Source organism: Odocoileus virginianus, chromosome 30 (assembly GCF_023699985.2).
Source record: "Odocoileus virginianus isolate 20LAN1187 ecotype Illinois chromosome 30, Ovbor_1.2, whole genome shotgun sequence".
Lineage (NCBI taxonomy): Eukaryota > Metazoa > Chordata > Mammalia > Artiodactyla > Cervidae > Odocoileus > Odocoileus virginianus.
Genome location: NC_069703.1, coordinates 24127378 through 24149605, shown reverse-complemented (window position 1 = coordinate 24149605; position 22228 = coordinate 24127378).

Sequence of the window (22228 nt, the reverse complement as noted above, 5' to 3'; positions counted from 1 at the left end):
TAACAATAAATCATATTAACCGAATGCTTGTCATGTGCCAGGCACTCTGCTAAGAGCTTTATATGAATTAACTCACTTATTTCTCTCAACTTCTCTGTGCCATAATTGCTAACAATATATTCATCCTATAAATCAGCACAGAGAGGGTAAACAACTTGTCCATGATTACAAAGGTAGTAAGTGGTTGAGCTTGGTTTTAAATCCAGACAGTGAAGCACCACATCTGCTGGGAGGTTTTGCTACAATGTAGCAATGCTTTGGTTTTCCTAGAATTTTGCTTTTTCTGTCATATACAAGTTGGTATATGTTTCTATCAATGTACATATACAAATCTCTATAAACAACAAAGATGTATTGGGTATGTACCTGGTGCCTTTCAACGTATTAGTCAACAAATGCAAGAAGATTAATAAAGAGGGCCTCCTTCCATAAAGATCTTTGCATCTCTCTGAACACACCTTGAAATTCTTATATCACATTTACTTAGAAGCTTCCTCATCAGTTGTTAGCTTGTCAAGAAAGTTATTTGATCTTATTATTTATTAAGTCTACATTTGTTTTCTTTCTTCCTTCATAAATAATTTCCTAGCCCAACACACCTCATTTTTCAATTCAGACTTTGGGAAACCAGCCATTGTATGCCACACTAAGTTTCGGTTGAAGACAATTAAAATCAGATTGATGCTGCAGAGAAGAAAGAATATATGAAAATGGAGAAGTTTTAGGGAGTTGGTTACAAGAAAAGGGAAGGAATAAAGTGTTTAGAAAAGGAGTAGGAAACTGTTGGAATAAATGTGGTCCATCTAGAGGTAGAGATGCTTAGACTCCAAAATGAGGCAACTTGACCATCAGAGATAAAATAGGTTAAAAGATTGGAGGTAAGAGCACAGGTTTTCCTCCCCCGAATGTGAGCTGGACTTCGTAACTCACTCCCAAGGAAAAGAGCATGGTAAAGGAAAAATAGTAAATTTACAGTGGAGAAACCCAGCAAATACAGCCTTAACCAAGGGATGAAGGTCAATATCCCAGTGATAAAACATTTTGAAGGTATGAAGTCCTGGTAGGATTTAATAAGAAGGGTACTTCATGTCTGTGATATTTCTCCCTAAATCTACAACCCAGCCTGATCACAAGAAAAATGTCACATAAACCCAAATTGAGGGACATTCTACAAAATCCTTGAGCAGTCCTCCTCAAAACTGTCGAGATCATAAAAAAGACCTCAAAAATTATCCCAGATTGAAGAAGACTGGGAAAATGTTATGACACAACGCAATGTGAAACCATGGGTTGGATCTTGGATAGGAAAAAGGACGTCAGTGGAACAAAACAGTGAAATCCAAATAAAGTCTGTAGTTTAGTTAACAGTGATGCACCAACTTTTATTTCCTAGTTTGGACAAATACACCATGGTATGTAAGATGTTCACATCAGAGGAAAATGGAATAAAAACCACGGGGGCACTCATTATGCTCCCTTTGCAACTTTTTTAGTAATTTCTAATTATTCCAAAATTTAAAGTCAATTTTAAAATAATTGTATGCTGTAATTTTATCTTATTAAAATGAAATTAGAGCATAAGCTTTTTTCAATAAGCATTTTAAAGATATGCAATTTTCTGTTATGTAAAAAAGATGGGGGAAAATTGCAGACCTAGAGGGGCTGAGCTTCAAAAGCATATTGTGTTCAGCAAAACTAGTAATTATTAGTCATATAGAAGCTTAATGATAAACAGAGACAATAAAGTACAAGGTAAGCAAGAATGAAAGCAATGGATAAAGGTAACAGCACTTCAGGATGACAGCTCCCACATTAGTTACGTTCTGCTTTTCAATGGTCAATTGGGTAAGTGTTCCAGGCAGTCATCAAGTCTAGATGAAATGGGAGTTCCATAAATTAAAATTTTATGTCTAAGTTAATGAGGATGGGAAGAGCAAGAAATGTATTAGGGGACAAATCTGGGCAACAATGAGTAAGAATAAAAATAAGGAAACCAGTGACCACAATAGATGCCCATCAGCAGACGAATGGATAAGGAAGCTGTGGTACATATACACCATGGAATATTACTCAGCCATTAAAAAGAATTCATTTGAATCAGTTCTAATGAGATGGATGAAACTGGAGCCCATTATACAGAGTGAAGTAAGCCAGAAAGCTAAAGTCCATTACAGCATACTAACACATATATATGGACTTTAGAAAGATGGTAACAATAACCCTATATGCAAAGCAGAAAAAGAGACACAGATGTACAGAACAGACTTTTGGACTCTGTGGGAGAAGGTGAAGGTGGGACGTTTCAAGAGAACAGCATCGAAACATGTATATTATCTATAGTGAAACAGATCACCAGCCCAGGTTGGATGCATGAGACAAGTGCTCAGGCCTGATGCACTGGGAAGACCCAGAGGAATCAGGTGGAGAGGGAGGTGGGAGGGGGGATCGGGGTGGGGAATACATGTAACTCCATGGCTGATTCATGTCAATGTATGACAAAACCCACTACAATATTGTAAAGTAATTAGCCTCCAACTAATAAAAATAAATGAAAAAAAAAGTAAGGAAATCGGTGACCACAATGGAATCCACCTGCCAATGCAGAAATGCGGGTTTGATCCCTGAGTCAGGAAGATGCCCTGGAGTAGGAAATAGCAACCCACTCCAGAATTCTTGCCTGAAGAATCCCAGGGACAGAGGTGCCTGGTGGGTTACAGTTCATAGGGTCACAAAGAGTCTAAAAGGCTGAGCAACTGAGCACATAGAGCATGACGCCAGTGCTGGTCACTGGTAAGCTCCTCAGGCTGCAAAGTAGCCAAAGAAGAAAAAGGTGGAAGGAGATATTTTACAAAGTTAGTTCAAGACTGTTTCCACTGTAAATGACTGTGAGGAGGCTGGATCATGAACAACTTCATCTTTATTCCTCTGTCTAAGCTCTTCCCCTTTGACAGTTTAGAGTCTGGAATGAGGCCATGGATTCTGGGTGATGGAGAGCTCAGTTCTGCCACTAACCAGAGTTTTTATATTAGGAAATCTCCTTAATCTCTCTAGATCTCAGTTTCTTCAAGTGAGAAATGAGGAAGTTCTACCTTATTCACAGGCCTCTTAATATTGTTATGTAACATGGCAATCATGGACTTTTTGGACATAAGCAACCATTTGTAACCATTGATTACTGTATTAAGTGGCATGTAAGTCAGAATGGATGGAGTTAATACATGTAACTGGGCCCTGTGTAAACCTTGGCTCAATCAACCAATAAAGGATTCACAATTTTGATGGCATCTGGGGACAAAACATCAAGATCATGTTGACACTTTCAAGAATTTCCGGTGTGCTGGTTATTCCTGGCCTTTAAAGTATTTTGTAAAACTTATGTCCCTCTTTTTTTCTTCAATTTGGAGTCTAAGTCATAAAAATACAGATCATTGACATAGATATAACATGAATTTCCCAATGAAAATAGGGACACTAATTATCCGGAGGTATTGATAATCATTTTACAGTCACTGGGCACTGAATTGGATGTATTAAAGCACTCTGTGCCCTAGGTGTTCTCTCATGGAGAAAAAAAGAAAGAAAGAAAGGAAAATGGATGAGGAAAAGAGAGAAGGAAGGGTAGTTTAAAAAAATAAAAGAGTAGTCTACAGACTAGCCAGAAACAGTATCTTAAATTAATTTTTTAAAACAAGGAATTGGCCAAATAAAAATTGGCCATGTTTAGAATTGGAGAGTAGTCAACCATTTTAGCTTTTTAAAAACGGTAGTCACATGGGAAGAATTAGGATAAAGATAAGTTGATTGAATCATCCCAGTTTGAGCATAACTTTCCCAGTTTGGGCACTGAAATTTATGCATCTTGGGAAACTACTCAGTCTCCAGTAACTGGGAATGGTGGATCACCCTAGGTAAAAGCTATAATCAAATATTACATTGTTTTATTTTAAGATGACTCAAAAAACAAAAAAAAGATGACTCTCACATTGAAATGGTTGAATTTCCTTTCCTATATTTAGTAAAAAGCCAATTCATTTTGTTTTATATATATTTTAAGTTCTATAGAAACTATGGAAACTCCCAAATAAGGAGCACAGAGAAAGGATTTATTCATCCACATACATGTACATACATATATACATATACATAATTCTTATCCTCAAGAAAAGGCAATAATCTCCATCTATTCATTACCACCTCATATTGCATAGGCCAACAAGTAATTTAGTTTGTGTTGTTGTTGTTTTTGTTCAGTCGCTAAGTTGTGTCCAACTCTGCAACCCCATGGACTGCAGCATGCCAGGCCTCCCTGTTCCTCATTATCTCCTGGAGTCACCCAAGTTCTTGTCTGACTTGAGCCACACCTCTGTCCATAGTTCTTCAGGCCCTCTGTCTACCAGATCTATTCCCTTGAACCTATTTGTCACCTCCACTGTAAAATCATAAGGGGTTTTATTTAGATAATTCCTGAATGGCCTAGTGATTTCCCCCACTTTCTTTAAGCCTAAGGCTGAATTTGCTACAAGGAGCTGATAATCAGCCACGGTTAGCTCCAGGTCTTGTTTTTGCTCACTGTATAGAGTTTCTTCATCTTGGCTACAAAGAATGTGATCAGCCTGATTTGGGTATTGATCATTTTGTGATGGCTGTGTGTAGAGTTGTCTCTTGTGTTATTGGAAAAGAGTGTTTGCTGTGACCAGTGCATTCTCTTGGCAAAACTCTGTAAGCCTTTGCCCTGTTTTATCTTGTACCACAAGGCCAAATTTGCCTGTTACTCCAGGTATCTCTTGACTTCCTACTTTTGCATTCCAATCTCCTATAATGAAAAGGACATGTTTCTTTGGTGTTAGATCTAGAAGGACTTGAAGGTCTTCATAGAGCTGATCAACTTTAGCTTCTTCAGCATCAGTGGTTGGGGCATAGATTTGAATTACTGTGATGTTGAATAGTTGGCCTCAGAAACAAACCAAGGTCATTCTGTTGTTTTTGAGGTTGAACTCAAGTACTGCATTTCAGACTCTTTTATTTACTATGCACCATTTCGGATCCTTGCCCACAGTAGTCAATATAATGATCATCTGAATCACATTCACCCATTCCGGTCCATTTTAGTTCACTGATTCCTAAGATGTTGATGTTTACTTTTGCCATTTCTTGCTTGACCACGTCCAATTTACCTTGATTCAAAGACCTAATATTCCAGGTTCCCAGACAGTACTGTTCTTTACAGCACTGGATTTTTACTTTCATCACCAGACACATTCAAAACTGAGTGTCCTTCCCACTTTGGCACAGCAGCTTCATTCTTTCTGGAGATATTAGTAATTGCCCTTTGCTCTTCCCAGTAGCATACTGAATACCATCCAACCTTGTTGTGGGGAGGGGAGCTCATCTTTTGGTGTCATATCTTTTTGTCTTTTTATACTGAACAGTATAAATAGTATAAAGCTAGACATGATTCATCTAATTTTATGACTGGATATAGGTTTTAAGATCAAAAGTACAAAATGCTTTGAAACTATTTAAAAGCAGCACACATGTAAGAATTCAAGTCTGAGTTAACTACTGATCTATTCACATATAAATATCACCAGAGCTAAACTATTTTTGCAATAATCTGAATTGTTTGGCATGTAGAGATCAATTATGATGGGGCGATTCATTTCACATATATGTTAAAATCAGATGTGGCAGAAGTGTCAAGAATAGTGAATTGTATCATTAAAACTATAATATTAAAATGAGAAAGGCTTAAATCTACAAATGGAGATATATAACACATTGTTAAGAAATAATACAAAAGCACATGCATTCAAGTCCTACTTAAAGTCATCTTCTCCGTCAAGAATAACTTTCAAATTGGAAAGTGTAGGTACCAAGTGAAGTTATCGGGAAACTGAAATTAAAGGTACTAGAAGATCTAGAGGATAGGAAAAAAAATCTTTTTGCTTGAAATGAATAAAAGCCCTCAGATCCAAATAAGCTATACACCAAGCAAGCTGAAAAATAAAAAGGGGAAAAAAACACAATTCTTAATTTCATACAAAAGCAAGAGCTTCCAGTGGATAAGATATGGGCAAATATTCTAACGTTTCAAAATAGAGAAATAAAGTTTAAACTAGAAACTGTATCAAGCTTAGTTTGATGTTGACTCTAACCATTCTGGAGTTAAAGCTGAAACCAAAGATCCAACATGGATAACTGACTCCTTATGCCAAACTGATTTCCATTTTAGGAAAAAAAGAAGTAATCATAGGCAGGAGGGTCAAGGAAATACCATGCATTGATTTCAGCAAGTATAAAATATTTTGTTTGTGGTTTTTTTAGAGTTTCCCTGTACATCCTTAGCAATGGGAATACCGTACACACACACACACACACACACACACACGTGCACACACACACACACTCTGGATGAGGTTCAAGTAGCCTGATTGGACTCAGTGTTGTACCCAGAGTCTGTTTGATTAATGGATCAATACAGACTAATAGGGTGCTGCAGGACTCTGCAATAGACATGAGCTTGTATTTTTCTTAATTACAAGTCAAGAGATATCTTTATCTAATTTGTATAAGATACACATCTGGTGATGAAATCAGCTTTCAAAAGAACTTGACAAGTTAGAATTAATGGTTGTGCTGATTTTTATTAAAGTCCTTCAGTTGGGTTTCAGAAAACAACCACAGCAGTAAAGTACAGCAGATGCCTAATATGACAGCGAGATTGTTCATAAAAATGCTTAGGGATTTTGGTTGGTATCAATCTCTGTAAAAGCCAAGGCGTGTTCTCCAAGAAAAGCTGACGCCTACCTTGCCTGCACCAGTTAGAAGACTCCTGCTCAAAACAAAGAAGTCAGTGTTTTTCAGTGAATAGTCTTCAGTTAACCCTTATCACCACATTTTAAGAGAAAGACTAATTAACAAAGGCTTATCTAGCATCTGCCTGCAATGCAGGAGACCTGGGTTCGATCCCTGGGTTGGGAAGATCCACTGGAGAAGGAAATGGCAACCCACTCCAGTACTCTTGCCTGGAAAATTCCATGGACAGAGGAGTCTTGTAGGCTACAGTCCATGGGGTCGAAAAGAGTTGGACACGACTGAGCGACTTCACTTCACTTCTATCTAGAATAGTGAGACCAGAACCATGGAGAGTCTAGAAAGTGGGTGAAAGGAGTAATTATCTAACTGGAGTCAGAGTAGAGTAGAGGCATGATAATTATTTTTAAATATTTGAGATTTCATTTTAAAGAAGGAGGGTTGAGCTTACCCACAAAGCTCCAGGAGACAAAAGTCGAATCAATAGATTGAAGATTTGAATAGGCAAAATTGAGCTCAGCATAAAAAAAAAGAACTTTCTAGTAATTATAGCTTTTTAATAAAAAGAATGAAATAGAAGTATTGCCAAGGGTGTGAAAATATGAATATTTTTATATAATTGAAATGGAGGTTAAAATTGGATCATTCTTTCTGGAGAGGCAATTTGGCAAAGTATTCAAAAGACTTAAGAGTCTATATCTTTTAATTCAGAAATTCCACTTGTAGACATTTACCTGCATAATTAGAAATGCTGGAAAAAACTTAAAATTAACTAATTGCAGAGTTTTGGGTACTACTGTACATTTTGAGATAACCTAAATAGCCTTTATATTTATATATATTCCACTAGTGTGTACATATGGAATATATATATGCAACAATAATAGAATACTAAACTGTTATTTTAAAAGCACATAACAAAAAATTTGTACAAACTGAAATATTCATAACAAGCTATTAGTTGAAAAAGGGAGCTCATATTTTTAAATCTAGAGAGAAAAAAATGAAAAATGCCAAAATACTCACTTGCTACTTGTAAGATAAAGAGTAACTTTTTTCTTATGTGTTTTATTTTTTTCCCAATCTGTCTAAAATTAAAATACCATATACATTTTGCAATTGGAAACAGACAAGCAAAATAAACAATGAAGACACAGAACGTGTTTGCTCACATCCCCGATACCTGACTCACAGCAGGAAGGCTACACATCTTTTGTTGAATAAATGAATAAATTAATTAAATGTTATAAATATTTTATGGAATGAACTCTCTCAAATAGTTGATAGCTTCCCATTACTGGAAATGTTTAAGCAGAGGCTGAATGACACTCAGCATATTTGGAGGGCACTCTGATTTTGATTTAGGTAGTGATTCCCAAAATGAGACACCTGAGAAAATAAAAATGCTCCCCCATTTCACAGAATACAAATTTCCGGTCCCCACCCTAGACTTGCTAGATCAAAATCTGCAGGAGTCTTTAAAATTGGCCTGGGTTTAGGGGGTGGACATTGGAGATTATTTTCATGCATAAGGAAACCCAGCCTGCGGTCTCATAAGCTGTTACTCAAAGTTTTCGCACTGGCTGCTCCCTGGTCGGAAACACTTTTCCTCCAGATCTGAAGCCTCGAGTTCCTTCACGTCTTCATTCAGATCTCACCTTCTCAAACAGGCTTCCACAATGTGCAGCGCTTTCCAAGGGCTCCTATCCATGTACGCCTGCTCTATTGTTTGCCTCAGCACTTAGCAAATAATGTCACTTTTATTTTGTTTGTTTATTTATGGTCTGTCTCTCCCCACCAGAAAGTAAGCACCATGAAGAAAGGAATTTTTGTCTTTTTCAGTCATTTAAGCATCCCAGAAGAGTGGACACACAGTAGGTGCCCAATGAATGTTTGCAAACGAATAGAAAACAATGAACAGACAGATGTCTATGGTTCTAATTGTAGATGCTTGTGACAAGCAATGTTTTTGTGTGAGTCAATCACAAGGGGTTGCAGACTTTATCTAGAAAGGGTCAGATGGAAATATTTTCAGCTTTGTGGGTCATATGATTTTTGCCATACCTATACAACTTGGTTATCGTAGCACAAAGGCAGCAATAGACAATACACAAATAAATGAGGATGGGTGTGCTCTGATTAAACTTTGTTTAAGATAGATTTGGCCCCCAGGCCATAGCTTGCTGACCCCTGTGCTACCCACATTTCTGGAAACTTCATTAGGTCAGAATTCTCTAATGTAATGGTCTCCAATATTTTTGGCATCAGGGACCAGTTTCGTGAAGACAATTTTTTCCACGGACCCAGGTAGAGGGATGGTTTGGGGATGATTCAAAAGCATTACATTTATTGTGCACTTTATTTCTATTATTATTATTATTATTATTACATCAGTTCCACCTCTGATCATCAGGCATTAGATCCTAGAGGTTGGGGACCCCTGCTCTAAGGGAGCTGCTTAGCCGGCTTTGCCAACTATAGGCATCATGTCTTGTCTCTTAATGGACAGAGATCTTGGGGAAAGTGTCCCCTTTCACTAACCCTGGAAGAGTTTTTTAACTTGGTCTTTTAAAGATATCAAAAGTTTTTGTTGACAATGACAAAATCTACACTCAATGAGAAATAGACAAATTTGACATAATTAAAGATTTTAACAAGAACCTCTTGTTCTTCCTCACTCATTTTAGTGGTGATCCTCCCTAGGTAATTTTTCATTGTTCTGTCTGCTCTCCAGAGTCCCTGTTTTCCCTCTTGTCCTGGGTTGCTTCTTCCATCGGGAAGTCCATTACTCTGAGGTCACAGTGTCTCCAACCAATCTTTGAAAAATGATTTTGCCTCAGTGAGTTTCTGCAGAGATGCTTAATTTCTTTCAGGGTGCCCTGCTCGTTACAGGTGTGTGAGGCAGCAGCATGAATCATCTCAGGGATTTTTATCATTCATTGTGGAGGTCTGGGGTGAGGATGGGGGCTTCAGCATTCCCTGCACAGAGTGGAAAGCTGAGGGGACAGGGCGTTTGGCAGGGGACAATCTTTAAACTCCAGTAGGATGAAGAGCCTCTGTCTGCTTTGTCTGATCTAAAAACACTTTCACATTTGGCAGAAACATCATGCTGCCTCACAATTCCTATATATTCTAGGCAACAGACTTCTTGTGGAAAGCAGCACAGAACACTGCCATTTAATTACCTTGTATCCAATATCAATATGACAACCAGATAGTTGTATGAAAATGAAAGGATTCAGAAAATCTTGCAGATACTTGACTTTCAGAACCACAGTAATCACTTAGAGGATCACAACATTTCATATTATGCTATCTGAGTTTGGGTGTCAGTGAAGACTTCTACTAAAATCACCATTCCATTTCTAATAACAGGGAAACAGTTCTCTGCATTAATCTGCTAGAATGAATAACTGGAGATAACAGGTGGGCAAGGACAGGGTCCTGGTTTAGCTGCTGCAAGTCATGGTCTATGGGGAAAAAAAAGAGGTTAACCAGATTGTAATATTTAGGTCTGTCCTCATTTCAAATATTATATCTCATTATTAGAATCAATCCATTGATTTTGTTGCAGAAAATGCTGTCCTTATCTTGAAACTAAAATGGAGATGACGGCAGAAGCACATATTCATTTATCTCCCCAAATGCCAACCTGTCCACTAAGAATTTCCTCCAATCCCTCTTAAAGACTTTGATCTAAAGCATGTAAATATAAACAGACATTTTTCTTGGATGCTATTTTTTAGAATGTATAAGAATTTTTTTGTCTTCATTCTGTGCAAAAAGAAATGTGGTGTTTGCTTTCACAGGTTGATTAGCTTCTTTAAGGCAGAGACCTTTTCTTGAGTATTTCTGTCTCTTCCAGAGTGCTCAGGGGGGTCTCTGCCACCCCTCCTGCCCCCCACAGCTGGCACTGGCCTGAGCCTAGGCCCTGTTTCTGGCTTTCCACTCTTCTCTTTCCTCCCCCAGGGAAAAGTAGCCACTCTTACTGGTGTCATCCCGACCACAGCTGGGCCACTTTACTGGGGTTCAATGTCATTGCTCCACGGGGCCCATCTCCTCTCCTTTTTGTCCCCCTATGATATACCCAAGACCCCAGTGCCAGTGTGATGGTATGAAATAAATATTGTATCATTGTCTTCTTTTCAGACACAGAGCTCCTAAAAATTTTCAGGTTCCCTAAGTGATAAAAATCATGAAGGTGTCTTTTATTAGGTGAATGAGATGACTTTTAGACCCCCACCTAAAACGGGGCTGGTCTCCAAAGGAACCAACATGTAATTTGAGAATTGGAACTTTCAGTCTCACCCCCTGAGGTCTGGGGAAGGGGAGAGGGATTGAAATTGAATTGTCACCAACAGTCAATGATGTAATTAATCAGGTCTGTGTAATGAGACCTTCATTAAAACCAAAAAATCTGGGTTCTGAGAGTTTCCAGATTGGGGAACCAGAATGCTTCCACGTACCATTGTGTTAGACCCCAAACTCCATAGGAACAGAAGTTCCTTTGTTCAGGACTTCACCTTAAGTATCTCTTTATCTGAGGGTTGATTAATATCCTTTGTAGTAAATGGGTGATCTAGTGAGCAAACTGGTTTCCTGAGTCTGTGAGCTGTTCTGGCAAATTAATCAACCCAAGAAGGGATGGTGGGAACTTCAGATTTATAACCAGTCAGTCAGAAGTACAGATAACAACCTGGATTTGTGATTGGCATCTGCTTGGTGGCTCATAAGGCTCCCCTGATCTCAGATGGTGAAGAATCCACCTGCAATGCAGGAGAACCTAATTTGATCCCTGAGTCAGGAAGCTCCCCTGGAAAAGGGAAAGGCAACCCACTCCAGTGTTCTTCCTGGTGAATTCCAAGGACAGAGGAGCCTGGCGGGCTATAGTCCATGGGGTCGTAAAGAATCAGACATGACTGACAGACTAGCACTTTCACTCTTTGTGAAGTGGAGGGCAGTCTTGTGAGACAGAGCCCCTAACCTGTGGCAGTGGAGCGCAGATAGCGCCAGCATTGAGTTGAATCGTAGGATGCTCAGCTGGTATGTGAGAAGTCTTCGGTGGTACAAGGGAAAACCTCACAAGCCAGAATCCTTGGGCTTCCCTGACGGCTCAGCAGCAAAATTCTGCCTGCAAAGCAGGAGACACAAGAGACACAGGTCCAGCCCCTGGTAGGGAAGATCCCCCGGAGGGGAGACATGGCAACCCATGGACAGAGGAGCCTGGTGGGCTACGGTCCATAGAGTCACAAAGAGTCAGACACCACTGAAGTGACTGAGCACTCACAGAATCCTTAGCCATCCTCCCAACTTCTCTGCTGTTCCATCATCTCTGCTGGTGACTAGGTAAATGAGTGAGGAGAAAGCACCAGTACAGAACCAGTTCCCAAAGCACCGGGCAGAAACCAATGGTCCCCTGCCTATCATTCTCTTTGTAAAGTTCCCTCTGTTCAGAGCAATAAATAAGAAGCAGGCTCCCTAACCTCCAATGCCTAAACAATTTTTACTGAGTAGGTGAGAATTTTACTTGCCTGAATCCTCACCTCTTATTTATTTCCCGACAGTTATTCATAACAAAATACTACACAGATCTCAAGCAGTCAGGGTACCATTGCTGACAATCAAGTCAACACAGTGAAATCTGTCTCCTGTGTGTTTGTTCCTTTGTGATGTGCTCTGCTTAGTCATGTCCAGCTCTTTGTAACCCGACGGACTGTCACCCTCCAGGCTCCTCTGGCCTCGGCGATTCTCCAGGCAAGAATACTGGAGTGGGCTGCCATGCCCTCTTCTAGGGGACCTTCCCAACCCAGGGATCAAACCCAGGTCTCCCACATTGTGGGCAGATTATTCACTGTCTGAGCCACAGTGGAAGCCTGTTCATTCCTTTACTTGCTCTTATAAAGAATCATGAGGTAACTAATGTCAGAATACATGTTATTCCATCTTATTCTAATGGCTGTATTCATACACTTACTTGCCCCCTAAGGTTGTTGCATCAGAAGCATACATTAATTTTGAAAAATACTACCCATATTTCTATGACAATAAGTTAGGATATATTCCTCCAGTCCATTTCTTCAGGTAAGATTGATATTTGAAAACATTCTGTTTTCTTCTGGTAAGATTGGTATTTGAAAACAAACAGCCTTTTATTTCTATTAGATTGTAGTATTTTAAATCCATTTCCAGATGAGCTGAAAATACTCCTAAATACTACTTGTAATTGCAGGCTAAAGGAATCCTCTTGGTTCATATTTCCAACATACACACACTACACACTTGCAGAACTAGCAGGCATTACTGCTGACACTGAAAACTCCAATTACCCCAGGATTTGAGTGTTGACTGGCTCCTGATTTATTTTTGGCAAATTAGGTAGCTTAATGAGTAAAACAAATACTTTGAGGATCAGACTTAAATGAACAAATCTAAGGGAATTCAGGTGTGAGTTTAATTTCCACGGTTATTTCTCCAATTGTGGTAAAGTCTTGGCAGCTGCAAGCATCAATTAATAATCTGGGCTTCCAACAATAACAGGGTCCTGCTCAGAATGGATTTACAGAAAATTTGTCCAATCTGATCCAAAGCTACCAAATTGGCAAATTTACTAAAAGTAGATGGAGTAGATTACACTTTGCAAAACAATGATGAGAAAAAAATCTGGTGTAGAGAAAATTATTGTCTTTGAGGGCTTACAAAAGCAAAATAAATTTGTTTTGGTCATTACTTGTCCAATTGGATACAATAATCCACATGTCAATGGTGTTTAACAGTTTAAAATATGTTTTCACAAACATCATCCATAAACCTCTCACAACAACTCCATGAAGCTGATGTGCTTACTTGAACAAATGAAGGAAAGATAGTTTTAAACAATTAAATAACTTCTTAAAGTTACACAGCAATGGTCCAAACAACTCTACGTATAGCTGTAACTGTAAAGTAAATAAATTAAAACATTGATTTATTAGAAAGGCCAGATTGTGACACAGCCTCTTTCTTTGTAACCCAAATAGACAACCTCATTCACTAGCAGTATTTTCCTAATCAGAGATAACCAGTTGGTGGCCTGTGGGATATGGCAAACCATGAGGTGTTGAACAGCACAGTCCTGGGAAATGTACTCAGTACTCTGTAATGACCTATATGGGAAAAGAATCTAAAAAAGAGTGAATATATGATTGCATATAACTGATTCACTTTGCTCTACAGCAGAAACCATCACAACATTGTAAATCAACTATACTCCAAGAAAAGTTGATTTAAAATACTAACACATATTTCTTCATAGCTGGATGGTCTTGAGCTCATCTGGAGTCTGTTCTGAGACATATTACATTTTCTTCCTCAGGTTTCCAGGGATTCAAGGATGTGTTTTCAAATAAAACAAAACTACCTTATGCATAAATTATCGGTATCATTAAATTATCACCTCTATCCCTTTCCAGAGACATTTGTCTAGGCAGAGGAAAAAAATCATTCCAAAATATATCTGAACAAAATTTTACAATTAAAAAATGAATCTTGAATTTGAATAAAATGATCCAATATATCAGCTGTTCTCAGAATGCCAAGGCATTCAAACACCTAAAAGCCAGTTGCCTACTGATCCCAGCACTTCAAAAGTGGACTTTTGGGACAGCAGGCATTTAAGCTGGAAAGGATTATAAACTCTCTATCCCAAATCTCTCACTTTCCCAAGGGGGAAGAACCAGTTCCAAGAAGTGACTTTTCATAGCTCACTCAATGAATTAGTGTCTGAGCAAAAATTTAAAACAGAAGTCTCATGACCCCTGTCTAGGGCTTCTCTGCTATGATTTGATAGTAGCAAAGTGCCTGGTCACCTAAGCAGCAGTTCTTTGGATCAGTCAGCTGCAAGCTACCTGAATGTTTTCCTCCACCTGTGAACAGGAACCAAGAAATACCTTCTCATTTCCTACTTCCGGACTTTCTCAGAGGAAAATAAACTGTTAAAGGAAAGGAGAGGAGGAAGCTACATGTACATTTCACCAGCTCTGCCTCTGGTATTAAAATTGCATTATCTTGAGGCTGAGACACTTTAAATCCAACCTTATCACTAGAATCTTCAAGAACTTTAGACATAAAGTCATGAACTTCCCAATTAACCCTACAAGATATTGAGGGACAAATAAAAATGGTGAATGTTAAGCGATTGGTCTAAGCAAGAAGTGGACCAGGGTGAGGGGAGTCTCATTTTAAAAGCTTGCATGAAGGCATATGTCTTCAGCATTCACCATTTATTTCTGGGCATGTGTCATGCTTCCCAGTAGTTTGAAAGATCTTCCAGAGCACAGAATATATACATTTCTTCATAACATATCAAGTGAGACCCAAAATCAGTACTTAATAAATTCTTCCTGCATGAAAGTGAAGACAATAATATATTCTTCTTTTAGTATTTAGGAAGTAGCCCCCTTTCAATTGTCAAATTAACTCAAGAAACATGGACTGCCTAAACTTAATGAAAAGTAAACAAAACTTTTTGTAGACTAATTGCTAGAGTCAGGCTCCAGGATTATTAGATCTAATCTCCTTGTATTATATGCAAGGGGACAGAAGTCCAGTGAGGTGCACCACTGGCCCGCATTTGTACACACCCCGAGGCAAAGCCAGGATTAAGTTCTAGACCACATAAATCATCAACTTCCAAGAAGTCACAGACAGCCCTGGATCTGTGAGCTATCATATCGCAGAGGAAAGCTTTTTAAAGCATGGTAATTGGTCCAGTTGTCCAGGTACATAGCAAGACCAACATGCTATGCTTCATACCACCATACTTTTCATTGCCATCTAAAGTCTACTCTGCCAACTCAGACATTGTCTTTATCCTGGTTGATGCATTTAATCTGATCCATCCCTCTCCTTTTCCCTCCCTCTCAAACCTTGGTCAGTTAAATATTCCACCCTACCCATCATCATTTCTCAGAACATTCTTCTCATTTCTTGTCTTAACTAAAACCCAGTTGTCCTCAGCAGTGGCCACATGACTGGAAAAGATCAGTTTTCATTCCAATCCCAAAGAAAGGTAATACCAAAGAATGCTCAAACTGCTGCACAATTGTTCTCATCTCACACGCTAGTAAAGTAATGCTCAAAATTCTCAAAGTCAGGCCTCAGCAATACATGAACCATGAACTTCCAGATGTTCAAGCTGGTTTTAGAAAAGGTAGAGGAACTAAAGATCAAATTGCAAACATCCACTGGATCATCGAAAAAGCAAGAGAGTTCCAGAAAAACATCTATTGCTGTTTTATTGACTATGCCAAAATCTTTGACTGTGTGGATCACAATAAACTGTGGAAAATTCTGAAAGAGATAAGAATACCAGACCACCTGACCTGCCTCTTGAGAAACCTGTATACAGGTCAGGAAGGAACAATTAGAACTGGACATGGAACAACAGACTGGTTCCAAATAGGAAAAGGAGTACATCAAGGCTGCATATTGTCACCCTGGTTATTTAGCTTATATGCATAGTACATCATGAGAAATGCTGGGCTAGAAGAAGCACAAACTGGAATCAAGATTGCCAGGAGAAATATCAAAAACCTCAGATATGAGAATGACACTACCCTTATGGCAGAAAGTGAAGAAGAACTAAAGAGCTTCTTGATGAAAGTGAAAGAGGAGAATGAAAATGCTGGCTTAAAGCTCAACACTCAGAAAACTAAAATCATGGCATCTGGTTCCATCACTTGGTGGCAAATAGATGGGGAGACAGTGGAAACAGTGGCTGACTTTATCTTTTGGGGATCAAAAATCACTGCAGATGGTGATTGCAGTCATGAAATTAAAAGATGCTTACTCCTTTGAAGGAAAGTTATGACCAACCTAGACAGCATATTAAAAAGCAGAGACATTACTTTGTCAACAGAGGTCTGTCTAGTCAAGGCTATGATTTTTCCAGTGGTCATGTATGGATGTGAGAGTTGGACTATAAAGAAAGCTGAGCACTGAAGAATTGATGCTTTTGAACTGTGGTGTTGGAGAAGACTCTTGAGAGTCCCTTGGGCTGCAAGGAGATCCAACCAGTCCATCCTAAAGGAGATCAGTCCTGGGTGTACATTGGAAGGACTGATGTTGAAGCTGAAACTCCAATACTTTGGCCACCTGATGCAGAGAGATGACTCATTAGATAAGACCCTGATGCTGGAAAAGATTGAGGACAGGAGGAAAAGGGGACAATAGAGGATGAGATGTTTGGATGGCATTACTGGCACAATGGACATGGGTTTGGATGGACACCGGGAGTTGGTGATGGACAGCGAGGCCTGGTGTGCTGTGGTTCATGAGGTTGAAAACAGTCGGACATGACTGAGGGACTGAACTGAACTGTCCTCAAAGTACTGCTTTGCAGACTGCTAACGTGGAGGAGACTTTTTTTGCCTCACTCATATGTTGGAATGTCTTTCCTCATCCTCATTGCCACTTCTAGTCCAATACTATCCCCCACTTCTTGCCCAAACCACTGCTTTCTTGAAACTCACATCATGAAAATATGCCACTCTTGCACTCAATTTTTGTGGTCATCTACAACCTCTTGATCATTTTCACTTGTAGAAAGTTTTAGCCCCTAGCTCTGCCTTCCTATGCATCTCACTTACAGTTATTTGTATGACTCATCATGAACATGAAGGAACTTTCAGACCTCCCCACCTCTCAGGTTCATCTGGACCACTTCCTACCCAAGGATATGTTATCAGAACTCAAATAATACAATTTTCAGCACAGGAAATAATAAGCTCTCCTATCTCACTAGTTTTTAAATGGTTAAGTGCTACTATGACTGAGCGACCACAGAAGAAGTGTGAAGTATTAAAGTGACCATGCTGGGGTGTTCATTAATTTTGTCTCTGAGAGTTGAGAAAATGTGTATGGAGGTAAATAACATTTGTGATAGACTTTGAAAGATGAATATCAGTGAAGAGATGGACAATGACAGAGAGAACAATGCAAGCAAAGGCATCAAAAGACGTTGTTTGCAAACAACAAATGACCTGATACAGCTAAGAAATCAAGTTTGTGTTGAGAAAAGTGAAAAGAGATGGTAAAGGTATAAGTCCAGGCCAGATTAAGAGGTGTATTAAATACCAAGCCAAGAAATATTGAAGGAAGTATATTAAATATGAAGTCAAAAAATATTGAAGGAAGTATATTAACTATTAAGCCAAGAAATATTGAAGGTTTGAAGAACTATATAGGCAGATCTGTGTTTCTAAGCTAATGAGTGCAGACTGTAGTGAGTAATTCATAAGTTGTAGAAACAAAGTACGCTTGGATTGTGGGCAAAGGAGAGGTTAATTTCAATTCAGCATCTAGTTCTTGGCAGAAGCCGAAGTCCAAAATACAATAATAATAATAATAATCTGCTTTGATTGTTAGTAATAACATTCTAATTTGGTCAGCTTTCTGTGCTAAAAGTAGAAGCAGGTCACTGAGATTCCAATTGATGAAAACCAAATTAGGGTCTTTTCTAGGGTACTTCCTGGTAGCCTTTGGTTGTAAGTTCCCATGGCTCTCATCCAGTGAGCAGATGGACCCTTCAATATTTTGAAGGCTCAAATCTAGAATGGGCTAGGAATTCCCTAAGTGCCACAGAAGACCTTTGAACTTTTTAAAACCTAAATCTAAACCAACTGACTTGGTTTATTTTTCTCCATAGTGGGAGGTCTGTCCCCTCTCTCAAGACCCAAGAAAACCCTCAGAGGCAAGGTCAAGGCTCCAGATAATCTGGGAACTCAGCAATTTGGGCAGAATGAGTATTGGCTGCTCTGAAATCATTTATCTACAATGCACTTACTTATGATTCTCCATTTTGTGACAGAGATTTGCATGACTCAATGAAATCAAAGTCAAAAACTTGATGTAATTCTGTCCTTACCTTTTGTACCCAGACTCATACATATAAGACACAATTTGATATGTTTATTGTTTGTATGTGAAACATAACCCTAAAGATTGATCTTTCTGACTGAATTGAAATTTAGTTCAAACATTTACACTGTTTTGATTTCACAGAAGTGTTCAGTTGGACTAATAAGCAGAATAAACATTTTGATTGAACAAGATCCACCTTTGTCTTTAACATTCTGAGTGGCTAATTCAGTTATCTCACAGAGATACTCTTCAGTGACTCTGGAGAGTAATTTTGTTGCAACTCATTTTTATGATAGGATTGAAATTTCCGGTGTTAGGTTTTCCTTGAAATATAGATGTCCCTGCTCTATGGCTTCAGATGTTAATACTTATTTCCCTGTTAGAGTATTACGATACCCCAAAGGGATCTCTCACATTTTCCTGTGATGACCTCATGAATCACTGGGAACTAATTTGTAACCAGACAACACAAATATATCTAGTTCAGACTTAAAAACACATTTTTTGTCTTATAAATCCAAACATGAACTGGAATTTTATAGAGAAATTGCAAAATGGTGACTCAAATGATATTTATACTTGTAGTTCATGACCTCACTAATGAGATAATAGTAATCTGAGAAATAAATTACTATGCATATTTCTACAGATGTCAATAGTGCATTTTGTTTGGGGTAAATCAATCACTACAGTATATGTGCCTGTGGATTTATTTAAATCAACTTTCTTTCAATGAAACCTGTAAAGGAATGTGCACATTTTCTCATTTTGAAGCTCTCAAAAAATAATCTCTTCTGGATGAGTTGCAATTATGTACATCTTGAATTACAGTTAATTAAACTTGGCATTAGATTATAGGGAGAGATACAGCAGGTGAATTGAAGTTTCCACAAGGCTTCCATGTTTGCTTATAAACGTCAAGTCTGTCAGTTTGAAAATTCAGACAATTCTGATTCGAAGGCCTTTTGTACCCGTACGGTATTTCTGTTAGGACAAAATTTAGCACATTTCCACGCATGCTGATCTCCAGGAAACATGGAAGTGTGTTCTTCCATCAGGCCATGGGGCTGATATCCAGCTGTCACAATGTGGCATGTCTGACAATCATTGTCTGCCTGAAGTGCCAGCTCATGTCTGCTTTATCTCCAACCCATCTCAGTATAAATGGATGTCTGCTAGGCCTTGAGACCATACAAGTCACCTCGGGTGGAATAATAATTGTTCTTGTAGCAGCAGCTAGGCTATTTCATGGACATTTTGGGTTGGCAGAAAAGTGAATCAATTTTAAAAAGAGTGTGTAGCATTAGATAAAGCCCAGGTCTCCATGGTCTTATCTGATGGCTTAGTTTGCTTTTCAAAAAGTGAGGTGCCCAGAGGTATTGGTGCTCTATTTTAAGCAGACTAAGAGTTTAATAGGAAGGTGCTAACAAGCAGCTGAAAGGTCATCAGTAGACACTCCTGTGCTTCTAGCTGGATTGAAAGTTTGCATTGGGCAACCGCATCTGGTGTAAATAGGTTTTTGTTTTCAGAGGACTTCAGAACAAAATGTCAGGTCTGCTTCCTGAGGTTAAGAATCTATTGTAACCAAGGGGCTGATAGTTATTGAAATCTTTCTTATTGTCCATTTTCTAGTTCATGTATAAATAAAGCACTTACCCTTGGAATTCAGCACTCACCTGAGAACACATGGCACAGACCAGGAGAAAGGAGTGGTGATTCTCTGAAGCAAAGTTACAGTAGTAGACAGCAGCTTTGGGAATTGTTGTTCTCATCCAGTCTTGTCTGACTCTGCGACCCCATGGACTGCAGCATGCCAGGATTTCCTGTCCTTCACCACCTCCCGGAGCTTGCTCACACTCATGTCCATTGAGTCGGTGATGCCATCCAAACGTCGTGTCCTCTGTCCCCCACTTCTCCTCCTGTCTTCAGTCTTTCCAAGCATCAGGGTCTTTTCCAATGAGTCGGCTCCTCATATCAGGTGGCCAGAGCATTGGAGCTTCAGCTTCAGCATCAGTCCTTCTAATGAATATTCAGGGTTGATTTCATTTAGGATTGACCGACTTGATCTCCTTGCAGTCCAAGGGACTCTCAAGAGTCTTCTCCAATGCTACAGCTCAAAAGCATTAATTCTTTGGCATCCGGCCTTCTTTATGGTCCAAATTCCACATCCATACATGACTACTGGAAAAACCATAGCTTTGACTAGATGGACATTTTTCGGCAAAGTAATGTCTCTGATTTTTAATACACTGTCTAGGTTTGTCATAGCTTTTCTTCCAAGGAGCAAACATCTTTTAATTTCATGTCTGCAGTCACCAGCTTCAGTGCTTTTGGAGCCCAAGAAAATAAAGTCTGTCACTGTTTCCATTGTTTCCCCATCTATTTGACATGAAGAGATAGTACCAGATGCCATGATCTTAGTTTTCTGAAAGTTGAGTTTTGAGCCAGCTTTTTCACTCTCATCTTTCACCTTCATTAAGAGGCTCTTTAGTTCCTCTTCACTTTCTGCCATAAGGGTGGTGTCATCTGCATATCTGAGGTTATTGGTATTTCTCCTGGCAATCTTGATTTCAGCTTGTGATTCATCCAGCCCACATTTCACATTAACTCTGCATGTAAATTAAACAAGCAGGCTGACAATATACAGTCTTGACATACTCCTTTCCCAATTTGGAACCGGTCCTTTGTTCCGTGTCCAGTTCTAACTGGTGTTTCTTGACCTGCATACAGATTTCTCAGGAGGCAGGCTGGTCTTTTATTCCTATCTCTTGAAGAATGGGAGTTGAGGCTTACATATAAAACAGAAAATGTATGATCTGTTTTGTTTCTGGATACATTCTTTGGGCCAGGTGAACTAAATAGGCCTAGTTAGATAAAGAAAGATTAAAAAGTTCAAGGAGAGTCTCATCAAGGATTATCAATGGAAGTTGCATGAAAAATTCTCTCCTATTATGTAAAAAGAAACTGAAGCAGGGGGATAGATACAGAAAAAAAAGGGGGGGTAATGGTGGAGCTTAATCTCTTGATTGATCTCTCTGCTCCAATTCATCCTCCTTAGTATTCCTATAGTTAGCTTCCTAGCACACAGAGGAGATCGTATTACTATTTTGTTTAGAAATGTTTAATGACTCTCCATTCTCTAAAATTCCATAATTTGGGATTAAAAACCCTCCACTGTTTGTCTCCAATCTATGATACCAACGTCATCTCTCACTCTGCCCCAGTAGAACCAATCTTTACAACTCTCCTTGCTGCTGTTGCTGCTAAGTTGCTTCAGTCATGTCTGACTCTGTGCAACCCCATAAACGGCAGCCCACCAGGCTCCCTGGTCCCTGGGATTCTCCAAGCAAGAACACAGGAGTGGGTTGCCATTTCCTTCTCCAATGCATGAAAGTGAAAATTGAAAGCGAAGTCACTCAGTCATGTTCGACTCTTCGCGACTCCATGGACTGCAGCCTAACAGGCTCCACTGTCAGTGGAATTTTCCAGGCAAGAGTAGTGGAGTGGATTGCCATTG